Here is a 27,324-nt window from a genome sequence, read left to right as displayed (position 1 = left end):
GGCCTTAGGGGCCCTATATAGTTCACTCAGGGCCACATGTAATGGACCCTGATCTCTCCATAAGTCTGACCCTGTTTCAGTGGCCTGTCGCGTGATGGCCTGCAACCAGGCATCCTGGCCCTGTTCAGTCCATTCACCTCTCACAAATAGTTTATGTAAGAGGTGCTCTCTGGCTATTTTCATGTCGACTAAGGTCGTCATTCTAGAGATTGGTCTCTGTCCTGACTTACAGAAGTTTGTATTTTATTTTTGCAAAACAGACCTTTTCTTGGAGTGTCCCTTTTGAGGAATGCTTTACAGCGTAACACAGCGTGGTGATCCGACCGGATATGTGTATCTGGTCAGCTGGCACGCTGTATTAATCTGCACAAATGGTAGATCTAACCCAAACGTCCGGCACGAGCCCCCAATTTGTAAGAGGATTCAATTCAACACTACAGCTAAGTCAACGCCTAGTCTATAATACTGAATGAAAACCCTTATTGATATATCTTTATGTCCAGTTCATGCGTTCTGGATGACTACCCCTATATAACACCCCTCTCTCAGAATCCCCCTGACCCCACTGAGCCAAGAAGTAGTTCTGTTTTGCAAGTTAAAAGGTTTAATTGATAGTTTAAACAATAGGTATACATATCACACTTTAGAATAAATTAATAATTGAATAGCACACTTAATCTGATATGATAAAGATTAATAACGGAGAATCTGGCACTAGCACACTTCTTGATAATCACTAAGGAGTTGACATGAAATGGATAAGATAGCAACAATACTTTTATGGTTTCAAATGGATGCAATGTGGAATGAAATGCAGTAAAGAAAATAACTTGATAGGATTTCAGCAAAAACAATGTAATCACTTTCTTGGACAACTCACCCCCCCTTTTTATGCAATGCAAGGAAATGGAGGGAAGCACACAGTTCTCGGAAATGCAATCAAATGTGATTCAGTTCACCCCAGCAACTTAGACTACAGAAGTTGAAAACACAGGCCCAAATGCTTTTAAATGTGCTGGAAATGAAGAAAAAATATGCTAAAATGCTTTTAATTCCCTCTAGAGGTTCAGGGTGAGTGGTATCTAGTTAATATTAGTCCAGGCTCACACTAGCAATGATGCAGGGGTGGTTTTTATGAGGCAAACGAATTTCTTTCAGAGGAAAGCAAAAGCAGCTATCTTTTTGCAAGTGGAGAAATTTGCAAATCGTGGTAAAATTCGCGAATGCGTCTGGTGCGATTACAGAGGAACTACAAGGGCTAGCAATATCGTTTTGGGGTCCTAGGAAAGCCTAGGATCTCAGCTTCCAGATGAAAGTCTCTAGCACAAACGGTCACGGAGATATGAGCGATTAAATAAAGGTCGTTTTTCAGATTTGAAATTTTAAAGTTCAAAAAGACAAGTGCAGCTTGCAACTAGCAAATCACAGGTGACAGCTTTACAAATGACAGTTGACAGTTAGGAGACAGTTCTACTTAGATTAAAATAGGATTGAATTATATTATTTTAACTAAGAGATTGGTTCTGCACAGTTTTGCTATGTACTCACAATATATTTAGAAATATGCCTTGCCACGGATCTGGTCAGGTTTAGGACTGGACTCTGGTCTCTGCACTTCACAGTGATCTGGGTCAGCTCTCTCTGGTTCTGCTAACAGGTCAGCTCTACTCTGCTGGTCTGGTCTGGGTCTCTGAAGGTTGATGGAGGTAAAGTATGGATTTTCCCGGCAGAGCTTCCAGCTGCAAATGGATTTGAAGGTCCCTATCTGTCCTGTCTGTCTGCTTTTATGTGTTTTGAGAGTGGGTGTGTATGCAGCATCACTAGACCCTACCCCTCTCCACTTGCCATTGGTCAAATTTCCATTTCTCACTTGATTGGGGAAGGAACTGTGAGTCAGAGCGATGTCATTTTATGGCTTGCAGAGAGGACACTCCCCTGTCAAATTGCACACAATCTATATATGATAACAAAAGACATATTTGCACAGGTAAACATTGGTTTAAAATTACATGCACCCCTCACACATCACAGGAGGTATCCCCTGTTCAAACTCTGCTCTTCCTGGGGGCTTGCATTTAGAAATGGCACATATTTCACTTTTTAACTGCTTTTGCAATTTCGGACATTGACCCAACTTTACATACATGTGCGCAGGGAGTATGGACATTAATTGATGAAGTTTCAGATTTTTAACATGCATGCATTTAGAGTAATATCCTCTTTTCCGCTAAAACCCCCCTGAACATGCCACCGGTTCTAAAAACCTCTTAAATTGTGGGCAGAAAAATCACAAGAATTATGGTATCATTTATAAAATTTTCACATGTCCGCTCTATGAGTTATTAATCTTTTTAGAGTTATGTTCTGGCCCCAAAGGGGTGTGGTTTTCCTCCAGCACAAGGTTGAATTTCTGGTTTTTCCAGTACTGCCAAGCCAGCTTGCTCTCACAGGCAGTGCCCCTCCCCTGTGCGTGCTTCCAGGAGAAATCTCCATTTACGACTCCCGCCATAAAACATTTGCCTGAGTCAAGACAGGGCTTTGTTCAATTTCCTGCAGAGCCCAGGTAATTCAATCAGGGAAGTGTCATATCCCTTTTGGTGTGAGCAGCAAAAGGGCAGCTAGGCCTGGGAACACAGCTGTGACTCAAGTTTCACTCCTGATGGGGGTAGTTGCCAGGCAAATTGGAATCTCTTTAAGCCAGTTTTTAGCTACATGTCATTTCTGTTCCCCAGTTTCTGCATTCAAATAAACTAACAATTTCACATATGCAGCTAGAATGCTGATTCTAAGTTTAAAACTATGACATTTAAACAATTGCAACCTATGTGACACTCAAAAGTAGGTCACTCATTTCTCTTAAACATTGAGATTTTTAATGTCTTTCAGTCCAAATTTACTTAAACTGCTGAAATCCACAGCTCAGCCAGTCTTGTTATAAACCTTCAAGTCACTTCAGAATATAACTTTACATTGGATCCACCTCTTAAAATGTCTTTCTTTGGCATGTTTTGGGTTCATTTATTCAGTTTTCTACAAAAAAAGTAAAATCTGGTGGTTTTAAAACGCCGGCTTTTGGATAGTGGTGAGTACTGGTACTGCACCCCTTTTTGGGATTTAAGAAAATGAATTCCCAACAGTTATGGGTTTGCTTTTGGCAATCAGCATTGCCATTCCCAATGGTTTCAGACTACTGTGGGGGTAGTCCAATGGTGGTTTTAGGCAGTGTCCTTCTGTGCCCATTACATCGGCAAAAATGAGTGGCAGCCTATTCTTCATGCATTTCCCTGTGCATTTTCTGGGAAGCTCTGGCCATCATGATGTTTTCCATGTCAGTACTGCACAGTTTTGAGGTAGGGCTCGGATGCATGGGTAAATACAGCCCACATGGTGTTTGGCCTGTGTGGGCTTCAGTTTCCTAACCTTCGTATTGCGTTTCGGTGGCTCCCTGGGCCTGTTCAGACGGCTTTTAGCCCTTTCCCGTGGGTGTCTTACTCAGCTGTTGGGTGGTGTTGCCGCCGTGGGCCTTGGCTGCTCAGTGCACTACTGCTGTGTTGGGCTTTCTTCTTGGGTCGACCTGTGTCGTGGGTGCTGGTGGCGAGCCCTCCACTGTGTGGTTTCGCTCAGCTTTGTGCTGTTTGATAAGCTTTGGCGCGGGCCTCTCCTCATTTAAGATGCAGGTGGCTGTGTGTCCTGTCCCTTGGGGTTTGGTTCGTGTAGTGACTGTCACGCCTGTGCTGGCAGCCGTTGGTCTCGACCCCTCTTGGGTGCAGTGGCTCCTCGTGGGAGGCGCAGGGTTAATGCTGCTTGATTGTTGGTGCAGCTTGATCCGGCTATTGTTTTCCTGTATGTATATATATATATATTTTTTTTTTGGTATGTTGTCACTTCGTTGGGAGACACGGGGTTTCCCTTTGTTTATTCGTTGGGGTGCCCAGATGAAGTGTCACTTCGCAGGGAGACACGGGGTTAATGCTGCTGGGCCCTGAGTTATGGCTTTTATTTTCACTGCTTGGGTTTATTATTATTATTATTTATTTATTTTTTTTTTTTTTTAATGTCACGTTGTGGGAGACACAGGGTTAATCTTGGTAGGCTAGTGTTTCGTCGCTTTGCAATGTCACGTTGTGGGAGACACGGGGTTCCTTTCACTCCCAGTCCCCGTCCTAGCTCCTTACTTGAGGTGTTGCAACCGCAGCGGTCGGGTGATTCCTTTCTCCTCTGCGGGTGGGCGGGATGGATCAGCTGCGCAGCCGGGTCTGCAGCGCGGTCGCGGGCGTCGCAGACACGGCCTTCTCCTCTCCCTCTCTGGCGGCTCCGCAGTTGCTGGGTCTCCTCCCGCACGGCTCCACTTCAGTCCTCGGCTCCTGCATAGGGCACACGGGCCCTTCCGGAATTCTGGGCGCGTAGCCCTCCAGTAGGGCACACGGGCCTCTGCTTAGTTGCAGGGCACACCGGCCCTCTCGAACTGCTGGGCGCACGGGCCCGCCAACAGGGCACACGGGCCTCTGCTCAGGGCACGCAGGCCCACCCGAACTGCCGGGCACACGGGCCCACCTACAGGGCACACGGGCCCTCTTCAGGGTGCACAGGCCCACCGCTACTGCCGGGCACACGGGCCCACCTACAGGGCACACAAGCCCTCTTCAGGGCGCACGGGCCCACCGCTACTGCAGGGCACACGGCCCTTCCATCGGGCTCACGGGCCCTTCGTCACTGCAGGCACTCAGGCCCTCCGTTACTGCTGGGCGCACGGGCCCCTCTTTTCTGCTGGGCACACGGGCCCTCCATTAATGCTGCAGAGCTTGTGGTCGCATCTGTCTCGTCGCCAGTTGTTATACTGTTCAGCTGGCCATACACATACGCTGCAGACAGAAGACACGGGAGCCATCCTGCTCTCCAACCTTCCCTTTATTCCTCCGTAACATGACTGCCCTTTTCCTTCCCATGCTCCTCCCCTTCCTCCTGCCTCCCGCTCCTTCCCATCAGTCCTGGTCTTCCCTCTTAAAGGGGCTCTGTCCTTTTCCCACTTACAACATTGTGCACCAGTGCAAAGTCGCTTTGCACTGCAAAAATACATTTGCACTGCTCTGTGAATCAGGGTGTTTGTTGGCAGTGCAGAGTCACTTTGCACCGTGCTAAAAGTTCCATGAATCGGCCCCAAGTCATTAAACTTGCCCCTAGGTGGGCTGCATCCCACCCACCTATCCAGACAAACCTAACTTAGCTCCCCTGTGATGAAACAACTACTGCTTTCCAGGTGTAGGGGTTGATTAATGAACACAACTCCTACTCAGCCCCACACTACTACTAAACCAGCAGTGATCCCAATCATAAAGGAGAAACAGACACAGCCCGACAGGGACACCTCCTTCACTCTTCAGGAGGGGTTTGAGCTAGAACAGAAGCAGATCAAACAATAAAAGTACTGTGGTATGAATGTAAAAGATTGCCCAACCAAGGCTCTACAAATATATGATGCTTTAATGCACCTAACAGTCCACACAACTTAAAAAACACTAATGACCTACCCTTGCGGAAAAAGGCAGAGAATGCAGACTCTGGAATAAAATGGCACTCTGGATTCAGGGCAGGGGTTACCAGGCACACAGGTTTCACAGCAAATGTTCCAGTACAAAGTATTGTCTTTAAAAGTGAACGAGTGGGGATTTAAATGTCACTGGGGACCTTTAATACAGGCCAGCGGGACAGAACCAATTAGTGCTGTTCTTGCTTTGTAGGCCTTTCCGCATTGACCTGGAGTATGGGTGCTTCTGGCGTGGAGCCGGTGCGCGTTGGGTAGCCGCATCAATGGGATCCAATGACGCAGTGCGGTTCAGCAGCGTTGACACAATAGGGTCGAAGACGCTGGAAACGTCAGCCGATGTGTGATCGGGGGTGCTGGAAGACTCAGCAGCCTCGCATATGAAGAAGTGAAGACTTGCCTTTGGGGGGCCAGCAGGTTCAACTGGCCCATCAAGGCATTGTGGTACTGCAACGGCCACAGCTTTGAGCCTGAAGAAGTTGGTAACCAGGCATGCCGTGGCCAGTTGTCGACACTAGAAGACTTGATTAGTCTCGGATTCTTAGACAGCACAGCTTTGGTAAAAGCATCCAACAAAATTCAGAGATGCCTGAAGTGGGCGAGTATCAAGGTCAAAATTGACCAGAGGTCCCTTTCAGCAGCGTCCAAGCTGCCGAACTGTCGTCAAAGAGGTTCAGAGATGCAAGGAGATCCCGAGTACCAGCAGTCTCAGCTGCAATAGGGCTTGTCCAGCCAGCACATCACCCCAAATGTCCCTCTGTGATGGTTAAGGGAAAAGTTTGCCCTTTTCTTGGAGGTCTCGGTCTTCACCTCTAGGGCAGAGGTCTTTGGAGCAGACTGTACACCTGACAAAGTTCTAGATGAAATTCTTCTTCTTCAGATGTCCGAACAGGATTCAATCAAGGGGAGGGTCTCCCTCGATTATATAGGCAGAAATGCCCCAGAGAACTGGACCATTCTGTAAAATGCCATACCACAATACAGTAACAAGAGTCTTTTGCCTTCTGATGTCATACCCAGAGTGCTCTGTCTGCAGGAAGTTGGTGGAAACCTTCACCACTCCAGCTTCATCCCTTTCCTCTGTCTGTCTACATTAAAGAGCCACTGTTAATCAGCGCCCTGGTAGGAGGGGCCCCGTGCATTGCTGGGGCTGGAGCCACCTTTGGAGCACTGATTCCCTGCTAAGCCCAAGGGAGTTATCCTGTTCCCTGGCGATGGTGAAAAGCCTTCTCAGGGGGATGAAAAGGAAGGTTTCTTTGGCTGAACCAAATACGCGTACGGCACTGTTAAGAATAGTTCACTGTCCAACAAGCTGACGTTAAAATGAAATCAAATGTTTTTGGCCTTTATACTTGAATCAGCCTAGAATGGACTATGTCAAAAAAGTCAAGATTTAATTTTTAAATATGAATATGCCACCAGAGCCTGGGGTGACACAATCATATATAACTTATGTGAGCAGTGCCCATAGGTAAAGGCCAACCCCCGTCTTTTGGAACTTGGGTTCCAGTCGGCTGTTTACTGCCATGAATCTGTCATGTATGACCGCCATGTTGCCTAATTACATGGCATGCGTGGAAATGCCACATTCCGCTCAGGAGACCTTCACTTACCCCCTGGGCAGTGCCATATGACACCAGGACCCAGCAACCTCCTCTGGGAGGGCTATTATACCCCCTACCCAGTGCCACATGACACCAGGCCCCAGAATCCTTCTCTGGGAGGGCTATTATATCCCCTACCCAGTGCCACATGACACCAGGCCCCAGAATCCTTCTCTGGGAGGGCTATTATACCCCCTACCCAGTGCCACATGACACCAGGCCCCAGAATCCTTCTCTGGGAGGGCTATTATACCCCTCCCCAGTGCCACATGACACCAGGCCCCAGAATCCTTCTCTGGGAGGGCTATTATACCCCCTACCCAGTGCCACATGACACCAGGCCCCAGAATCCTTCTCTGGGAGGGCTATTATACCCCCTACCCAGTGCCACATGACACCAGGCCCCAGAATCCTTCTCTGGGAGGGCTATTATATCCCCTACCCAGTGCCACATGACACCAGGCCCCAGAATCCTTCTCTGGGAGGGCTATTATTGTGATCTTCCAAACATTTAAAGGACCTGGTGTCTCACCATGCAAATCGGTTGCCACCTGTGGCCCTTCAAACCACTCCTTGCTAGGCGTAAAATCCCACACCCCAAAATCCAGAGGTGTAGGCAGATCCGGCTGATGATGCATGGGGGCCAATTTCAACATGATAGAGGGGGGCATCCCTGCTTAGAGCGAAAACACTCGGAGGCACCCGTGGGGTGCATACGTTACAATGGTGAATAGCCTCCGATTATCATTAGACAGCCAGGCGGCAGGGAGCTGAAATGCTAAATGGCAACCGAATAGCTATAACCCCTTCTTTGTCAGCAAGTGGCTGATTTGGAATAACCATTGTTAGAAGGCAATGCAGTGATAACACTTCTGTTGTCACGGGTTATTACACGGCACACGCAAGCCAGGGAACTCCTTCCCCTGCAATGAATGTGATGCACAATAACACGCTTTTTATTTTTTTAGTGTACTACCGATTCTTTTTGAGTAGGCCTCCAACCCGTTTTGCACCCAATCTCCACAAACACCCCGTGTCCCAATGGACTAAGAACCAGGCCGGTGGGTATCAATAAGGTATTAATGAATTTATTATTTAATGTGAAAGGAAAATAAACCAATTACAACAGTCACCACTGTTATGGCAACACAAAATGCAATAATCTCTACAAAACAACCAGATGACGATATACAGGGCCTCATTACACGGTAGGCGGTGGACCAAGGTGCTATTAGCCGGTAAAATACCGGCACCGCCTTGGAGGAAAGGGGAATTACCGCCCTATTCCAAGGTTGGCGGGGCAGTAATTCCCCCTTCCCCCATTGCCCTTCCCCATTCCCATTTTTGCCCCATAGGGCATAATGGGAATGGGGAATGTGCTAATTACGGTACCGCAAATGTCTTTTGGTCGACTTGTGCCTGGCTGGGTCAAGACGTATTGGTCCTCACATTCCTTAACATACGTAAGTTCATGAAGGAAAGTGTTCATGTTTGGCGGCGTGGGGCTTTTCCAGGCTTGTACGATAAATTATTTTGCCACCGCACATAAGACATTGAATAACCTTCTAATTTTTTCAGAGCACTTGGCGATATCCCCGAATAAATATTTTTGAGGAGTCAAATGAGGGGGTATCTGTGTAATTTCTGCCAGCATTCCATCCACCATTCCCCAGAACCCCACCAGAGCTGGGTACTCCCAATACAAATGAACGGGCCCCGTCTGCGGCGAGCCACATTTGGGGCAGTCACCTGAGCAGTGTGTTGCAAATTTGGCTACCTTAGCCAGTGTATAATGTAATCTTTTCAGGATTTTAAACTGGATCAGACGGAGGCCAGCATTGAGTGACACCTTTTTCGTAAGCGCACAGTATCTTCCCCATTTCTCCTCAGTTATAAGCGTTTGCATGTCTGATTCCCATTTATCTTTGACCCGGTTTGTCGTAGGAGTGTGGGTCTGCACCAATACGTACAGTTTAGAACTCCCACAGCCCCCCTTTTGTTGTAACCAGTTGTAGGCATGGATGTGGGGGGCTCATCAGGGAAGAGCGGCCATCGCTCCTGGAAAGCAGATCTCATCCAATAGTATTGAAGTCTTTTGAGCGGCCCTCTACCCATCGCTCTTGTAAAGTCTTCCAGGGTCGCAAACTTCCCATTCATGAACATGTCCCCCACCTTCATTTCTCCATTGGGGTCCGAGGTTTCCTGCATACCTGCATCGAATGTCGGGGGATGTTCAGGAAATTCCTTAGGGAACCTGTGGTTATAGGGCGTCTCTAGTTTCAGTCTCTTATATATCGCACCCCAAGCCCAAACAGTGCAAATCACTGGGTCGTATTCGCATGTATCCTTATGTTGTGTGTTGAAAATAACCGACTGTATGTCCGCGGGGGATGTGGTGTGCGTTTCTATCCGTGTATGGGCCGATCTATCAGCTTCATCATACCAATATTTCGCAAATTGTGCCTGAGCAACCAAACAATGCCTCTGGTGCAGTACGGCTCTGTCATCTTTTCCCACCCTATTCTGGCTGTTTTCCCATTCCAAAGAAATGTTGCTACCATTGATCGTAGTTTGGCAAAGAAATCCTTGCCAGACCATATGGGCACATTCACAAAGAAGTATAGTAGCTTAGGGAGAGCGATCATTTTAAGAATTGCAATCCTGCCGTGGAGCGAGATGGGGAGGTGTCTCCACACCTGTAATATGGTGTTGAGTAATTGTAATGCATGGCCATGGTTGTCAGTATAAAGGGTGTGTCTGCTCCTGGAGACCAGCACTCCCAAGTATCTGATATTCTGCTCCGACCACTTAAGTCCACATGTCACAGCTGGACATTTTGTAGAGGGGGTAAGTGGGTCCTATTAGTGCACACTCTGGCCCCAGGGGCGGTATACAGCAATCGAACATACCTGATGAAGTTGGGTCCTACTCCAGTGCTGAAAGGAGGTAGACCCATGAAACTGAATCGAATGCCTTTTCGGCATCAAGAGACACAGCGACTGCGCTTCTGTCCGGATCTATCTGTGCCATTATACCAAACAACCTGCGTAGGTTTAAGGCAGTGGACCTTTGAGGGATAAATCCGCTTTGGTTCGGGTGGACCAAATTAGATACAATGGGTAGCATCCGATTCGCCAACACCTTCGCAAATATTCTAGCGTCAGCGTTTATGAGCGAAAGGGGCCTGTAAGATGACATATTGTGTGGAGGACTTCGGGGCTTGGGCAATACCGTTATTATGGCTTCTCACATTGACGGGGGCAGTATGTTTTTCTCTAGGGCTTCTTCCCAAGTTTTCAGCATTAGAGGAACCAGTTCCTCATGGAACTCTTTATAGAATTCCGCACCCAGCCCGTCTGAACCTGGTGACTTACCAGATGAAAGCTCCTTCATTGCTTCAGTAATTTCCTCTGCAGTGGCAGGCTGGTCAATCACCATTTTATTTTCAGCCAGGCGCTTCGGGGGATCGAGTGTCGCCAGTTAGGCCTTTATTTCAGTGTAGGTCTTTCTATCTCTGTTCGCATAGAGTGCCTGATAGAATTGAACAAATTCATCATTTATGCCTTCCTCACTCGTGACCACTTCATTTTGTGCCGTTTGGATACTAGTGATTGGGTTCAGTTGCCTCTCCTGTTTTTTCAAATTGGCCAATGTTTTCCCAGCCTTATTCCCCTCACCATATATGTGCGCCCGGACAGGGGCTGCTATATACTGTATCTCTCTGATAGCCAGATTGTCAAAGTCTCTAAGGAGTTTGTGTATTTCAGCAAGAGTGTCCCTGCTATGTGTGCGACTGTAGGTTTCTTCTAAGTTGTTTAATTCATTCTCCACCCCTTCAAGTTTCCCGCGCACACATTTCAGGAGACCCGTGGATTTCGATATCAGGACTCCCCTGACCCAAACCTTGAAGGTTTCCCAGATTGTGGAGACTAGATCAACCGTCCCCACATTGTCAGTGGAAAAGTCGGTTATCTCAACGTGCAAAGACTCAACCACATTTGGATCACTAAGTATCCCACTGGGCAGTCTCCATCTCCTTACCAGTCTGGGGGTGTGTCTCAGCCTAAATTCCAGCAACACAGGGGAGTGATCAGATAGCGTAAGGAGCAGGATTTCACAGTTCTTCAATGCATCAGACATATTTGAGGACAGAAACCAATAATCTATACGCGACTCACTATCATGCACAGAGGAGTTGTGTATCGCCTAATATCAGGGTGCAGTGCACACCATACATCTATCAATGACAGTTGTGAAAGAAGTTGTCCCAGTGTTAGTACCGTTTTGGTGGGCGCCCTCACTATAGTAGTGGATCTATCTAATGCGGCGTCAAGAGCCACGTTAAAGTCTCCTCCCCATATTATGATGGATGTATCCAATTTTTTGAGGGCCTCAAATATACTTAAGTAAAAGTCTGGATCATCAATATTAGGGCCATAGGTATTAGCCAATGTTATTTGTTTGCCTGCTATTTCCCCCCAAACCAAAACATATCTCCCCATTGGGCCTATCTTGTGTCGCTTGGTCTGAAACCCCAGCGAGGGGTGTATGAATGTGATCACCCCCCTGGACTGAGAAGAATAGTCTGTGTAATATCGTAGCTTGCACCATTTGGGCAAGATGTTCATGTTAACAGATCCTTGTGCATGTGTTTCTTGTAACATCAGAATCTGGGGGCCATACCTGGTGACATAGTTCCCGACATTTCTGGCCTTCATCGCCTTGTTTAACCCCCGGACATTCCAGGATAGTAAGTTTATCTTTCACCCGTCACCAGCGCTTCATGTGTGTGCATTGTGACAAACCATTGTCTCCAATAGTTCTTGTACCTACATGACGAGAGTAGCACCAGCATCCGCGAGAACACATTTCTACTAAACCTTGAACATGTACTGCCCCCACCTTCCCACCAGAGCCCCAACTCGTCCATGGGACAACAACAAACCATACCGTTCCCAACCCCGAAACCCTCCCCATCCACATCATCTACCCCAAATTGACGATGGTCCCTTTTAACCTGTAGGAACTCTCCTGAGGGTGCCACATTGCCATCACGCGGCCACCAGATCGGGCTCACGGCCCGCCTTCAATGTTACATGAAGCCCCCTACGGGAGCCGAGCAATGTTACAAACAAAAAAGGATATTAGTGCTTCTTTTGGGTCATTCAACAGGATCTCCGCCCTCCGCCGCAGGTGAGAGTCTGCCGTTCTGGTCCGGCCTGTGGCCTCTGCGAGGCAAAGGTATAAAGGCCTCAACATAGGCCAAGGCAGCGGCTGGGGTTTCAAAAAAATGCGCCCTCCCCCCATATTGAATTCTCATCTTGGCCGGAAATATTAGTGCGTATGGGACCTGCCGTGCTCTCAGCAATCGCTTGACTGGTTCATATGATCTTTGACTTGCTTGCACTCCGCAGCAAAATCCGGGTAGATATGAATGCGCCTTTCCTCGTACTGTAGTGTTCCAAGTTCTTTTACCATCCTAAGGATTGTATCTCTGTCTCTATACTTGAGGAGCCGTGCGATGATCGTGCAGGTTTTGGAACAGGAGCCAAAGTGCGGTGCACTCGCTCTACCAGGAAGTGGTCCGAAAAGGAGTCAGCTCCAAAGAGAGTTTTGAGGAGTGACTCCACCTGCTGCTCCATTGCGCCATTGCCAAATTTTTCGGATACACCCACAATACGAACATTGTTTCTTCGGAACCACGATTCGAGATCCTCACATTTATTCTGCATCCTAGGCAGGCCTTCTCTGAGCTGAGCTATATCTCGGTCATGCTGTGTGATGGTGTCTTCATTGACACCAATCCTGTTCTCTGCCTCCGTAAATCACAGACTTTCCTTGTCCACCCTTGTTTTCAGTGCCCAGATAGTAGTAACAATGTCATACAGCTTGAAATTAATAGAAAGGAAGCCATTTTGCACTATGGTCGTCAAGCGCTCACTCTGTCGCCCCCATCTGTGTCGGGGTTGGAACCGGATGCAGCCGGTGGTTCCTGCTCATAGTTTGCTGCCTTACTGTTGGTCAACGAGTCCATTGGCCCTTTCTTCCTGGCGCCTGTTCCCTCCGCCATTTTTTCTTGCTTCCGTGTGTTTCCCATGGCAGCTGCAGCAGCAGGCCCAACCACCGCCACCTGCCTGGGGGATTTGGCATCTGTGGGTCAGTGATCCAGTTGATTATAGTTCAATCACATTCATAGGTTCCACAGGTGTTATCCGGCCAATGTAAAATGCCAGGAAGCAGTAGGATAGTTACAGCATAGGGGATCGCGTGGACCTTAGGCCTCCATCCCCTGCACCCCTCGTGTGAGTTCAGCCCTCCCAGCACATCTCACAAGAACCAGGGTTGTCAATGGCCCGCTCGCAGTGCCCAGCCTGACCGCCGCATGCCACTCAGAGTCCACTACTTATCCGGATTAGGGCTTCACAGGTGCGCAGCTGAGTGTTGTCACTCGCCCCGGTCTCCCAAGGGCGCGGGGCTGCAAACACCAGCCACCCGAACCCAAGTCCGGCACAACTCCGCAGAGCAGCTCAGCTCCAGTCCCACAGAAGCAATAAGCCTTTAAATAGAAGCAGGCCCAGTTTCTGTGAACCCTGCATGATTAGCACAATGGACTGTGTTCTCCCACGTATGGATGTGACAATTGTTTAAAGTTTTAGCCAGTATGTGGCTCAGTTTAATAGTATCACGTTGGTTCCTGCACAAGGCCAATCCGCTGCTTACATCTGTATAGATCACGTTCAGTGTGCGTGCGTGTTATTGTATATATGCTGTGTTATTTGCCCACCTCCCGTGTACAGGATAGTTCAGTGCCTGTTACCTCATGTCCATTGGGGAGTGTGGATTTCTCGTTTGCCCCGCTGCTCCGCGTCTATGTGTGTCGGCGGCCGACATGGTACTTTAGATCAGGATTCGTTTCATGTGGGCATTTCTCTGCTCGCTGTTTATTACGCGCTTCCGTTCAGGGGGGGAGGTCTGACCAAGCCTCACCACTGTAGTTCCCACCACGGGGGGCAATCCGCCCAGCTCCCCTGCAATGTGCCGCCGACACCTGTTTTCTCCGTGGCCTGGACCAAGTGTTCAGTTCGTCAGGGCCTCCCCACCGACCGTAACAGTCCGGAGAACCCACGCAGGCTCTTCTTCCAGCAGCCTCAGTTTACCGGTCCCAGTCATACAACCACTCCGGCTATCACGCTCCACTTTGCCTAAAACTTCGGTTTCGGACACACACCTAGGGGGGACCAGTCCCAGCCGGATATATTTGTTTCAAAATAACACCGTAAATCCCTTACTGCTATGTATCAAAATCAACATGATTAAATTGTTCAAAAAAGTACCAAACTCTGGTATCATGCATTTTTATGAAATTCTCTGAAAACAAAAAGGGCAAATTTCTAGAAAGTTATTTGAAATGTTTATTATTTAGACAAAGAAAATCCTGATGAGCATAAAGGTTGTAATAACAAAGAAGTATAACAGAAATTGTTAAAACACTCACAGTTGTAATTCACAATTTTGTTTAAAGAACAGAAAACAATCAATTATTCTTTTTATGAGAAACAGAAAAAAATATGTTTTAAAATAGGTTCTTCTTTGTTGTAAAGTCACAAAGAAGAAATAAAAAAGGAATGGAGTACTAGTGGAGAGAAGATATATGGACGGTTCTTAAGGTAAAAAGTTCTTCCTTCTCTACACAGAACAACCGTATCCTCTCAAACTCTAACTCCAATATTCCTAATGACAGGTCTGCCTACGTGTAGGTGTCAAAAAAATATTTCAAGAAAAATCAAGGTTGACATCATCACAACAACGTTTCGGCTGAAATGCCGCCTGTCTGGCCATAGTTTCTTTACATAGTTGAAAGTTGCCTTCCTCAGGGCGAAAGAACCTCACAACAGTTTAACCCTGTGGGGAAGCAGACATGAAAGAAAATGGAATTAAATTTAAAAGCATAATGGGAGCGAACTCCAAAATTTGAGTAAAGTTGCCCTTGTTGTTTAAAAGAGAATAAATTAGGAAATCAATTACCTCAATTTTGTAGGCTGTGGATAAGTTAGAAATACAGGCGTGAAAACGGGCTCAGGGGCCCACAACAGTAATGCCTGAAGAGCGGAACCAACAGGGCCCTTGGTGTAACTGCATCGGGTCAGGACTCACATTGGAAAAAACAACAACTGAAATGGAAGGGGGAACTTATCAGAATAAAAGTGAAGAAAAGTACAAATAGAGGTTATCCAAATGGGGAGAGGAGAACTTGAGGTTCGCCGGTTCCTTAGAACAGTGCGCCTCAAAGTTTTCTTTAATGAACATGGAGGAAATGAGCAGGAACTAGACACTGGCTTACGAGCCCCTTCAACCTTCAAGCCCCAAGACAATGAAGTCACAAGAGAAATTTTGACCTTTGAAAAATGTGTCCTTCGAGATTTAGACAAACTCAAAAGTAATTCAAAACAGAAATCTCTTAGACATAATCTCTCTAAATTAGAAAACTCTGCTCTCATTGAACTATCTAACAACCCCTCCATTGTCATAAAACCTGCAGACAAAGGAGGTGGAATTGTAGTTATGTCTAAGGCTCAATATATCAACATGATGGACACGCTATTACAAGATGATGTCAGCTATAAGAAACTTAGGAAGGATCCCACCCGAGACATTCGCACAGAAATTGAAAGCGTAGTACAATTTGCTTTAGATCGCAAATGGATTACGGAAAAAGAATCTAAATTTCTCATTACCAGTCAAAGTCGTATTCCGACTATGTATTCTTTACCTAAGATACATAAAAATCAGGAAAACCCACCCGGAAGACCAATAGTGTCAGGCTGTGGTTCGATTTTAGAACCACTGTGCAAATTTATTGACGTATTTCTGAAACCTATTAGCGTAAAAACTGAGACATACCTCAGAGATACGACTGACACTATTACTATCTTTGAAAATCTTGAATTTGACAACACTACTCAATTACTGGTGACAATGGACATCCAATCCCTCTATACTAGCATTCCACAAGATCAAGCGATAGAATGCATGCGAGAAGTTCTCCTGGAATATGATTCTCAGGATCGCGTTCCACATAACTTCATCTTGGAACTTATGGCCATAGCTCTCAACAAAAATTATTTTGAATTTAATGGCCAGTTTTTCTTACAAGTAAAAGGTACGGCTATGGGAGCTGCTTTTGCGCCGAGCCTAGCGATTCTCTTTATGTTCAAATTTGAAACTCGTCACATTCTATCTTCCACCAATCCCTTCCGCTATTCTATAACCAAATGGAAGAGATATATCGATGACATCATATTTATTTGGACAGGCACCAAAGCCGAGCTAATACTCTTCTTTGATTGGTTGAATAACGTTGATCCTAATATCAAGTTCACCATGGAGTCTAGCAATATTCAGATCCCTTTTCTAGACTTAATAATTAAAGATGATTTTGGAAAATTGAAGTGTTCGCTTTTCCGTAAAACCACAGCCCGTAATACTCTCCTACATTACTCCAGCAATCACCCTCGACATATTAGGGATAATCTACCCTATGGCCAGTTTCTCCGGATCCGGCGAAACTGTTCCGAGTTATTTGATTATTATGAACAAGCAGATAAGCTTAGTAGTCGCCTTAGAGACAGAGGTTATCCTAAACGATTGATCACACAAGCGTACAAAAGGGCTCGGTTTACTGACCGTGACAATTTGCTCACGCCCAAACAAAATTCCAATTCAGTACTGGATAAGAACAATTCACAGATGACATGTGTATTGACCCATGGGCCTCAGACCTTCGAGATTAAAAAACTCATCTCGAAATACTGGCCCATTGTCAAAATAAATCTGCCAGACACACCTCCTCCCCGCTTTGCTTTCAAGAGGGGCAGCAATATTCGTGACAAACTTGTGCACTCTTCCCTTAAGAAAGCCGCCCCCAGAATAGGACTGTGGGACCTGAGGACCACCACAGGGCATTTCCCTTGTGGATCTTGCTCTGTCTGTCAATTCACCAGGAAAATGAAGGAGTTCAAAATTGGGCCAAAAACATGGACATTTACCACTATGACAAACTGCAAAACCGCACATGTGGTATACTGCATCCAATGCCCGTGTGGCCTTCGGTATGTTGGTCAAACTTCACGACCGGTACATATTAGAATATCAGAACATCGATCTAGAATCAGGTGTAAAACACTTACCGCACCCCTAGTAAGTCACTACATTGAGCTACAGCACTCTGCTAATGACATATTATGGTGGATTCTGGATGTGGTCAAAAATACGCCCAACATAACCCACTGCCTCCTACAGAAGGAGGCTCGATGGATCCATCGTTTATCCACTCACATTAATGGACTTAATGAGGATTTCAGTCCAATTTAACATGTTTTGGCTTCCATCCCACACCTGGGTTTTGCCTTGCGGGCGGCTGCCTCCTTCCAGCAGCATGTGTTCTGCTCCCCAGCCGGACGCTTCTCCGCAGGCTTCTGTCTGCTTTCCGGCGCGGCAGCTTCTCTTAGTTGACGTTACAGAGGCCGCTGTCATGGCGCCCTTTTGTATCCACCCAAGTGAGTGACATGCAGGTGGGGCAGCTCTCAGCCTATCCACACATCTTGTTTTTAGGCCCAATGAAATGGCGAGTTAGGCCTCCTGCCCTCTTTAGGCTATATGAACATTCGTGCTCGCTTTGCAGAGTGTTGCGAGAGGGTTTCAAGAAAGGCTGTTCCCCTCGTACATCTGCATTATACTTTGGTCAAGTCGTTATAGGTAAGACGCGATTTTCTCGTGGGTTCTTTCCTAAACACAGTTTAGTGTTTACTGCATATATCCGTCCATTCTTCTAACACGATTTCTCGTGGGTTCTTTCTTAAACACAGTTTAGTGTTTACAGTATATATCTGTCCATCCTTCTAATACTATTCATCATTTTCTATTTTTCAGAGGCTGTACACCTTTTATGCCAGTGATATGGGACCACACTAGGCTACCCGACGCATGTGCTCTCCGCACTATATACTCCACAGACTGCACCTTTCAACTGTGCATGCTATCTAGTTACAGGATTTAATCCACATGTGAGTACATACCTCTACACTCCTCTCCCCATTTGGATAACCTCTATTTGTACTTTTCTTCACTTTTATTCTGATAAGTTCCCCCTTCCATTTCAGTTGTTGTTTTTTCCAATGTGAGTCCTGACCCGATGTAGTTACACCAAGGGCCCTGTTGGTTCCGCTCTTCAGGCATTACTGTTGTGGGCCCCTGAGCCCGTTTTCACGCCTGTATTTCTAACTTATCCACAGCCTACAAAATTGAGGTAATTGATTTCCTAATTTATTCTCTTTTAAACAACAAGGGCAACTTTACTCAAATTTTGGAGTTCGCTCCCATTATGCTTTTAAATTTAATTCCATTTTCTTTCATGTCTGCTTCCCCACAGGGTTAAACTGTTGTGAGGTTCTTTCGCCCTGAGGAAGGCAACTTTCAACTATGTAAAGAAACTATGGCCAGACAGGCGGCATTTCAGCCGAAACGTTGTTGTGATGATGTCAACCTTGATTTTTCTTGAAATATTTTTTTGACACCTACACGTAGGCAGACCTGTCATTAGGAATATTGGAGTTAGAGTTTGAGAGGATACGGTTGTTCTGTGTAGAGAAGGAAGAACTTTTTACCTTAAGAACCGTCCATATATCTTCTCTCCACTAGTACTCCATTCCTTTTTTATTTCTTCTTTGTGACTTTACAACAAAGAAGAACCTATTTTAAAACATATTTTTTTCTGTTTCTCATAAAAAGAATAATTGATTGTTTTCTATTCTTTAAACAAAATTGTGAATTACAACTGTGAGTGTTTTAACAATTTCTGTTATACTTCTTTGTTATTACAACCTTTATGCTCATCAGGATTTTCTTTGTCTAAATAATAAACATTTCAAATAACTTTCTAGAAATTTGCCCTTTTTGTTTTCAGAGAATTTCATAAAAATGCATGATACCAGAGTTTGGTACTTTTTTGAACAATTTAATCATGTTGATTTTGATACATAGCAGTAAGGGATTTACGGTGTTATTTTGGTCTTTTGTCCCCTCCTTTTCTGCTCATGGGGCAAATCCCCCCCCTCTTTCTTTGTTTGGATATATTTGTTTCAGCTGCCAGTCCTGCACGCATCGGCTCTCCAGGCTCCTCCTCTCTATGCTCCAGCCGCCCAGCGCATCTGTGACTCGAGGCCTCGGTCTCTGGTTCCCCAGCGCGGTCAGCGCTCCGGTCCCGCCTCAGTAAACAGTACACGCGGCGTATCTCGGGAAGCACTGCCCCACTGCTGCCAGGATTTCACATGTGTATGCACCGTGCTTTAATCCACTCCGTCCTCCGCTATGTGCTCCGCAGGTGGCTCCAAAAACAGGCTTAATTCCCAAACGGATGTCAATCAGACCGGAGCGCTCGTATCAGGCAACCATTGCAGTCGTGCGCAACAGTGCCCCCCCCAGTTACTTCCTTTTTTAATGGCTGAACAGAAAAAGAAAAATGTTCCACACAATGATAGCACTAGTGTTAAGCACTCCCCCTGCAACACTCAACCACCCCCAAACATCATTTGGACTTGATTCCTTTGAATGGAGGGCAGTGGCAGGGAGTAAGAATACAGGGGGGAAATCGGTGTTGGTGTGGTGCCCACAGAAACAATATGGGGAGCCAGCAAAGCAGGGGAAAATCCGTTTTTGGAGCCCCAATGGAAGAATGGGTTTTTTATTATTTCTCACAACTGCTAGGGTAAAGAGATGGAAAAACAGCCAATTCACTGGCTTATGTTTAGAAAGACAGGCAGAGCTTTTAGGGAATACTAATCCACACACAAGGAGAATATTGATTTTTTAAAATATTCAACACGGGCAATGGAAAGGGAATGCAAATGAAAAATCGTTTTGACCACACAATAGGGAAAGAGGGACAAAAGCGGACAATCTGTTTTTGGGATGTTAAGCTTTATTTCAATGGAAAAGAAAATGCAAATGGAATTGTTTGTTTACTGAGGCTGTGAATGACAGGCTCTGGGCAAGGGGTAGGCTCACAACAGGGACATCATTTTTGGGTTAGGATAGCAAGTGCTTGGGGTAAATACAGAGGCAAATGGAAATTCATTTATCAGGGCACAAATTAAACACAGGGACACATTTGTTTCTGAGATCACAATGGGATTACTTATTTCAGCAACACTTTTATAACTATGACAATTAACAAAAACACTGGGACAAAGATTGCTGGTTTCGAATTCCACCAATCCCGATCCTTTGAAATTCAATGGGGGAATTAATTGATTAATTACAAAAATACTAAGGATTTACACAGAAAAATGAGGGGGTTTTCAATGGGGATATGCTAACATAACAGGCAAACAAGAGATTCTTCTATGGGGAGATGACTGAACTACACGGCCAAACAAAGGATTCTTCAATTGGGAGATGACTAAATTGCACTGGCAATGGGGGTTTTCAATGGGTGAAACATTGGATGCAATACTACAAGAATGAAGGGCTTATGCAATTTAGGGCTGGGTTTACTGCTACTTTCATAGCAAGCCTTTGTTTATGGTTCAGGAAAGTCAGCTGCATCTCAGGACACTTTGGAAAGATTGGGCAGGGGTCTGGTGACTCCACTCTCAAAGATGATACGTTTCAGCTGCCTTATCTCCGTCCTCCTCCTTTTTCTGTCTCCCTGTTTTTTTGTGTGTCCCTCAGTCCTAGTGCAGTCCCCCTTATATAGCAGAAATGGCATTTTACAATCTAGGGGAAGTACCCTGCAATAATCCCTGCCACTAGGATTGGACAATTACCCCCTCTCTCTTTCTGCCCCCAGTCAGGATTGGTTTAGGGGTGTTGGAGCAACATCTGTTTTTCCCATTTTTCACCATCCTTTGTTCTCTTTTCAACTTTTTGGCAAAAACTAGTTATGTATCACAACTTCATAATTGTACTAGCAACTGCCATACTAAACATATGTTCTGTTTTATCTGATCATGGGGGATTAGATAAGCCAACCACCAAATCCATATGATGTAGCATGGCCCTGTGTCACATTTGTGTTGTTTCCATAAAATGTACAAAAGTTATGAATATGCAAGTTATCAAGCATATCCCTACTTTTATTTCCCAGCTTTTCACCAACTCTCACATTTTTAACATGTTCATATCAACCAGGAACCTAGTCTAACTGGCCAGTACAGTTTCCAGAGTCACAGGTAGATTCATTTTATATCTCCAAAACCGCCTGGAAATTACATTAAAAATTGTATAAAAATGAAATAAATCCACAGTATAGTTGCGGCGCAAAATGCATAAATGAAAATAGTCTTTTAAATGAATTGTGGGTGTTCCTGTTCAGCAAATGGGAGGGCTGCTTCATCCAGTATCGTCATCTGTCTCCCTGGGCCAGCCTGGGATCAGAGATTTCATGAGTCTCTTTGAATTTAGTGTGTGCTCTTTGAAGTGGGTGCAACAAGGAGTCACACCTTTTAGTCATGCTCCAGGCAAGGATGGTTTTCTCCTGAAGTCCTTGCTTTCCAAGTCAGCAGGTCTGGAGCATACTGAATTTTGACGCCTTTAGCAGCACCAAATTGTATTGCGGGGTCATTAGATGGGAGATGTGACATCCAGCTGGAAGCGGAGTTTTCCTTTGTGAAGTTTTTACCTCAGCCAGAAACAGGTTTTTCCTGCAGACTAAGTGTCTCTTCAAATGTCACGGGTGTTTTGTGGGTGAAACATAATATACATTTCTTTGGTCAACCCACACATCATGTTTTGCTTTCCTGATATTTTCTGTGAGTAGTGATATTAATTCCCATTTTGGCTTTTTAAAGCCGTTTTTATTTGCATACACCTGTGCATGTCGTTTTTGCTTTTAATATTTAAAAATCATGTTTTCCATGTCACAGGATTCTTCGATTCCTCCTTCTTTTGTAAATTAAACAGCCTCTGGTCCATTGATAATGACAGGTAGGCCCCTTTCCACATGGTTCTTTAACTTTAAATTAACAACAAAAGAAAAAAGCCAGGCCGTTGTTGGTTGCAGTGTTTAAATGGCTGCTATTCATGTGAAAGGGACGTCTGTTTGGGGCCTTTAAATGCACCCCACACTGTATATCCTGTGGGAAGTGATGGGCAGAAGGGCGCCAGGAAACACAGCTTGTAATGCGAGCATTGCAAAGCACACATGTTAAGCCCCAGAATGAAAATAGAGAAAAGAATATATTGCTGTATTACAAGCCTGCTGACTGGCAACATGGGGGCTAGTTTCTGAGGCCCCCCTGAGACTCGAGGCCCCTTTAATTTGAAACAGTTGAAAGGCCCTGACTCCGTCACTGGGTGGGGGCCTGTGAGGGAATCCCATCAGGGCCCATTGGTGTTGACAAGCTGCCCCAAGGATACAACTGAATTACTTGGACACTGGTAGAGGAATTCACTATGTGAGGGGTGGGCGAGGCATCACTGATGCCAGGCAGTGTGCCAGCATCATTCTTTGTGATTGCTCCGCTCTCCAGGCCTATTGCTGCAGCCATGGATGCTGCCTCTTTGTGGCCCCGACCCCCATTTCATCCAACACTGACTTGATGCAGTGGCCCTGCTGAGCACTGAGCTGTCAGGGCAGGGGCAAGCCCCTTCCTTCAGCATGACAGCGACCCTCAGGCATCCACACAGCTCCTCTTTTCTAAAGAAGCCTGCAAGGAGTTTTGCTTCCCACTGAGATAACTTAGTAGGTCAATGCACTCTCTGCAGAGACTAGAAGTCAACCTGTGGGCCACATTTTTGAATCCCACCGGACCCATCTCAGCATTGACTACCGCTGCGGCTGAAATGGGTATTAAGTGCACGTGTTATGGAAGCACCATCGTGCTGCGTGGAGGAAGCAACGGTGTGTTGCGTGGAGGAAGCACCAGTGTGCTGCGTGGTGGAAGCACCAGTGTGCTGCGTTATGGAAGCACCGGTGTGTTGCATGGAGGAAGCCCTGGTGTGTTGCGTGGTGCGTGGAGGAAGCACCGGTGTGTTGCGTGGAGGAAGCACTGGTGTGCTGTGCGGAGGAAGCACCAGTGTGCTGCGTGGAGGAAGCACGGTGTGTTGCGTGGAGGAAGCACCGGTGTGTTGCGTGGAGGAAGCACCGGTGTGTTGTGTTATGGAAGCGCCAGTGTGTTGTGTTATGGAAGCACCAGTGTGTTGAGTGGAGGAAGCCCTGGTGTGTTGCGTGGTGCGCGGAGGAAGCACCAGTGTGCTGCGTGAAGGAAGCACGGTGTGTTGCGTGGAGGAAGCACCAGTGTGCTGCGTGGAGGAAGCACTGGTGTGTTGTGTGGAGGAAGCGTCAGTGTGTTGCGTGAAGGAAGCGTCAGTGTGTTGCGTGGAGGAAGCACGGTGTGTTGCGTGCAGGAAGCACCGGTCTGTTGCGAGGATGAAGCACGTGTGTTGCTTGGAGGAAGCATGTATGTTGCGTGGAGGAAGCATCAGTGTGATGCGTGGAGGAAGCACTAGTGTGTTGCGTGGAGGAAGCACTAGTGTGTTGCGTGGAGGAAGTACCAGTGTGATGCGTGGAGGAAGCACTGGTGTGTTGCGTGGAGGAAGCACTAGTGTGTTGCGTGGAGGAAGCACCAGTGTGATGCGTGCAGGAAGCACTAGTGTGTTGCGTGGAGGAAGCCCCGGTGTGTTGCGTGGTGTGTGGAGGAAGCACCGGTGTGCTGCATGGAGGAAGCACCGGTGTGCTGCGTAGAGGAAGCACCAGTGTGCTGCGTGGATGAAGTACGGTGTGTTGCGTGGAGGAAGCACTAGTGTGTTGCGTGGAGGAAGCGTCAGTGTGTTGCGTGGAGGAAGCACGGTGTGTTGCGTGCAGGAAGCACCGGTCTGTTGCAAAGAGGTAGCACGTGTGTTGCTTGGAGGAAGCACCGTGCGAGGAGGAAGCACCGGTTTGTTGCGTGGAGGAAGTGCCGGTGTGCTGCGTGGAGGAAGCACCGGTGTGCTGCGTGGAGGAAGTACCAGTGTGTTGCGTGGAGGAGGCGCCAGTGTGTTGTGTTATGGAAGCACCGGTGTGTTGCGTGGAGGAAGCCCCGGTGTGTTGCGTGGTGCGTGGAGGAAGCACCAGTGTGCTGCGTGGAGGAAGTACCAGTGTGTTGCGTGGAGGAGGAGCCAGTGTGTTGTTATGGAAGCACCGGTGTGTTGCGTGGAGGAAGCCCCGGTGTGTTGCGTGGTGCGTGGAGGAAGCACTAGTGTGTTGCATGGAGGAAGCCCCGGTGTGTTGCGTGGTGCGTGGAGGAAGCACTGGTGTGCTGCGTGGAGGAAGCACCAGTGTGCTGCGTGGAGGAAGCACGGTGTGTTGCGTGGAGGAAGCACGGTGTGTTGCGTGCAGGAAGCACCGGTCTGTTGCGAGGAAGAAGCACCTGTGTTGCTTGGAGGAAGCACGTGTGTTGCGTGGGTGGAGACTGCACAGAGATGGGAAATAATATGAAGACAGGCGCTGAACGGAGCTCGTGCTCACGGCCAAGAAACTCAGTAAAACCTCAACGCCGAAAAACGTCCCGCCTCAAAATACATCAGCAGGAAAATATGTGCGATTTCTGGAGCCTAACATTCCCCCGCCCTGGGATGCGGGCCACATGTTTGGGCCGGGATAGAAGTGGGAGTCAGTCCGGCTCAGAAGGTCTTTCTGTGGTCAGTTCCCGCCTTAACCCGCTCGTCTCCGGTGCAAATGCGGGCATTTGCCATGCGAGCGGCTCAGCGTCAGAAACAGGGGCATAGGTTCAGGGTACCGGGCGCAGTGAGCCGGCGTCTGCTGCTGTAGAAAGGGCCTCCCAAAGCATGTGAGGCACCAGTGCCAACTTCACGCTCCGGCTCCGGGCAAATTATGCGCCGCACTTTTGGCAAAGTATGTCTGCAAAGCATATGCACGTATGCAAGTCACTGTATACAAATCATATATAAGTATGCAAGTCACTGCATGCAAATCATATGCAAGTCACTGCATGCAAATCATATGCACGTGTGCAAGTCACTGTATGCAAATCATATGCAAGTCACTGCATGCAAATCATATGCACGTGTGCAAGTCACTGTATGCAAATCATATGTAAGTATGCAAGTCCCTGCATGAAAATCACATGCACGTGTGCAAGTCACTGCATGCAAATCATATGCAACTATGCATGTCACTGTATGCAAATCATATGCATGTGTGCAAGTCACTGCATGCAAATCATATGCAACTATGCACGTCACTGTATGCAAATCATATGTAAGTATGCAAGTCACTGCATGCAAATCATATACACGTGTGCAAGTCACTGCATGAAAATCATATGCACGTATGCAAGTCACTGCACGAAAATCATATGCACGTATGCAAGTCACTGTACACAAATCATATGCACCTATGCAAGTCACTGCATGAAAATCATATGCAACTATGAAAATCACTGCATGCAAATCATATGCACGTATGCAAGTCACTGCATGAAAATCATATGCACGTATGCAAGTCTGCATGCAAATCATATGCACGTATGCAAGTCACTGTATACAAATCATATATAAGTATGCAAGTCACTGCATGCAAATCATATATAAGTATGCAAGTCACTGCATGCAAATCATATGCACGTATGCAAGTCACTGCATGCAAATCATATGCACGTATGCAAGTCACTGCATGCAAATCATATGCACGTATGCAAGTCACTGTATACAAATCATATGCATGTATGCAAGTCACTGCATGCAAATCATATGTAACTATGCAAATCACTGCATGCAAATCATATGCAAAAATGCAAGTCACTGCATGCAAATCATATGCACGTATGCAAGTCACTGTATTCAAATCATATGCAAGTATGCAAATCTCTGTATGCAAATCATGCATAACACTGTGGACAGATTATGCAGCACACCGGGGGTAAATTATGAGTCACGTGTGGCCAAATTAGGCAGCCACTATTGGCAAAGTATACAGTAGATTGTGGACAAATTATATGCCAACTGTGGCCAAATTATGTATCACTTTCTGGGCAAATTATGCTCCAGTATGTGGGTAAAGTATGCAGCACACCTTTGGCAAATTATGTAGTACACTGTTGTGAATTTATTTGCAACACTGTGAACAAATTAGAACACACTGTAAACAAATTATGCACTACACGATGGGAAAATTATGCACTACACTGTGAGAAAATGATTCACTACACGGTCGGAAAATTATGTGGCACACGTGGCAACATATGTAGGACTCTGGACAAATTGTGCATCACACTATGGGAAAAGTATGCGGCAATCGTTTGCGTATGTAGTACAGTGTGCAAATTATGCATCACAATGTGGACACATTAAGTGGCACACTGGTGGGATATTATGCATTACACTGTGAAAATTACGCATCACACTGCAGGTATTTTATGTGGCACACTGTGGGCAAACTATGAAGTACACCGGGTGTAAATGATGTGTCACATTGTGGACAAAAAAGGCAACAAGCTGCTGCCAAATTATGCAGTACACCGTGGGCAAATTATTTGTCACACTGTGGACTAATAAGGTAAAAACGTGTGGGAAAATTATGTAGTACACTGTGGACACATTTCATGTCATGTTGTGGACAAGTTACACAGGACTGTTGGTGAATTATATTATTATTTTTTTCATGGCTTTGATCCGTGCTGGGTTTGCTAGATCGCACATCACTGCTGTAGCATAACAACATGTGTGACTCGCCACGTTCAACTATATATTCACTATGACCCCTAATCACAAGGTGACTTGGTCAGAGTGTATGTCTCCAAAAACACATTGAGGTGAGATCGTTCCATATCTGCAATTGAAATATTGGATATGTGCCAGTGGTGACTTACAATAGCTAAAGCCATTACTGATAAGCAGAAAGGCCTTGCAAGCAATAAAAGAAGACAGTCCTGAAGAAGGTGTCAGTAACTACATAGTGGACCGAAACTGGTTGACACACACGTGGAGACAGCAGGAGTAGTCCTGCCGCACACCACATTACAGCCATAGGGAGACCCAGAAATCTGCATGTCTACCTTGTTGGCTGAGTCTTCAGAGCACACTTTTTTAACTCTACGGAGAGCCACATTTTAACTAGGGGCACATTCTCTCTGAGCACAGGCCGATAAAGTCATCATTAGCAAAATACTGACTCAGAATTAG

This window comes from Ambystoma mexicanum, chromosome 5p (genome assembly GCF_040938575.1).
Source record: "Ambystoma mexicanum isolate Mex_15411 chromosome 5p, UKY_AmexF1_1, whole genome shotgun sequence".
Taxonomy (NCBI): Eukaryota; Metazoa; Chordata; class Amphibia; order Caudata; family Ambystomatidae; genus Ambystoma; species Ambystoma mexicanum.
Note: the sequence above shows the minus strand (reverse complement) of the source record.